Source organism: Echinops telfairi, unplaced genomic scaffold (genome assembly GCF_000313985.2).
Source record: "Echinops telfairi isolate 266 unplaced genomic scaffold, ASM31398v2 ScPeMD7_70;HRSCAF=299, whole genome shotgun sequence".
NCBI lineage: Eukaryota > Metazoa > Chordata > Mammalia > Afrosoricida > Tenrecidae > Echinops > Echinops telfairi.
In genome coordinates, this window is record NW_022103968.1 from 63,109,532 (window position 1) to 63,111,363 (window position 1,832).

The following is a 1,832-nucleotide window of genomic DNA, read 5'->3' on the forward strand; positions in this document are numbered from 1 at the left end:
CAAAACCACCCACTGCTCCCAAGAGGAGGCTTTCTATTCCCATAAGATTTGCAATATCAGAAACGCACAGGGGCAGGTCTGCTCTGCCCTACAGGTCTGCTAAGAGCAAGACTCACCTCAGCAACAGTGAGCGAGAGTGGCTGCCAGGGGAAAGGAGTGGAATTGAATCCATGGAATTCAGAATTAGCAAAATTGAAGACAAATCTTTTATTTTATTTTATTTTTTAGTCCCCCAAAGGAGGTACACCATTCCTGGAGGTACTGCACTACCAGGTCGATGTGTGGAGTGGACAGAGCAAGCTCCTATTCCATCTCCCTGCTCTAAAGATCCATTTAATATACTGTCCTCGGATAGAGGACGTCTCAGATATTAAACTGATAAGAACAGATACTACACTTGATCTTAGCCAAAAGGCCAAGAAATGATGGAGACAAATCTTTTAATAGTAAACTACAATAGGGACAATTTAAAAAAAGGCATCTATAGTCTCAGCCAGCCCCCATATCATAGATTGAACTATGTGTCCCAAAAATATGTGTCAACCGCACTGGGCCATGATTCTCATTGGTTTGGCAATCGGGTAATAATGTAATTTACTAATTATGTAATGATGTGATTGTCCCTCATGCTATAATCTAATGTGATCAACCCACTGACAGATAGGAAGACTGGGGATAAAGAAGGTTGTCTCCACCCCCTATACTTACATTAAATGAAACTAGCTGGCCATGCCACAATAAAGGGGTTTGGCAGTAACCAGGCACCCATTAGACACCAATGGGGACAATTCAAAGCTGGGCATGCTTAGAACAAGGTCACCTAGGTACAGGTAAAGGTCAATCTGAGCATACACACTAGGCACCAGCAACATTATGTCACACATGCGCCTGAATTCAGCCACTGAGAACGACCAATACCTTCAACCACGCTGGGGTGGGTCAGGATAAAAAGCAGAGGCCAAGGGCAGTCTTGCTCTTCTTCCTTTGTCTGCCCTGGCAGTCCCTTTCCATGGGGTTCTTCACACTCCCCTGAAGCGGTCATCTTCAGCCGTGAACTCTTGCACCATCCCCCTCATGGCCTTGGGTACTTTCCTGAGACAGTGTGTAATTTCTGAAGCTGTATTACCCGAAACTTTCCTTTCCCTCCTAAAAATTACTTGGATTTACAAAAGTGCTTCTGCTGTGTGAATTCTTTCAGAGTTGAGAAGCAAGAATAGGGGGAAACCATCCTAGAAACCTAACACCAGCAGTTTTAAAGGGATTAGGGTTAGGGTTAGGGATTAGGGTTAGGGTTAGGGATTAGGTAAGGGATTAGGGTTATGGTTAGGGATTAGGTAAGGGACTAGGGTTAGGGTTAGGGTTAGGGATTAGGTTAGGGTTAGGGATTAGGGTTAGGGATTAGGTAAGGGATTAGGGTTATGGTTAGGGATTAGGTAAGGGATTAGGGTTATGGTTAGGGATTAGGTAAGGGATTAGGGTTAGGTTTGGGGATTAGGTAAGAGATTATGGTTAGGTATTAGGGTGAGCTGCAACAAGCTTGCTCAATTTGCAGTCTTGGTGGCAATGGGAGTCCCCCTAGTGTGTGGCACACATCACCTTTTATCTCGCACTAGATAACCGGGGAAAGGAGGACACAGAATGTGAGGGGTGGACGACCACCAAGCAAGAAGAGCTGTGAGCAAAGCGCCGCTCTGAATGCAGGGTCGCTGCATGGAGACCCTCTTCGACCCAGAGTCATTCCGATGCCGGGACAAGTGGAGATCTCTACAGAGACAAAGACCCTCCTCCAAAGCCAAAAGAAAAAGAAAGCCTTCCTCTAGAGCTGGACCAAG

At 45.7% G+C, this 1,832-nt stretch overlaps 1 non-coding gene across 1 annotated transcript; it reads right to left on the minus strand.

Moving 5' to 3' along the window:
• Window positions 1-236: 236 nt before the first annotated feature.
• Window positions 237-427, minus strand: LOC115870058. Its single transcript, XR_004046526.1, has one exon. It is a non-coding gene; the product is annotated as a U2 spliceosomal RNA (small nuclear RNA).
• Window positions 428-1,832: the final 1,405 nt, after the last annotated feature.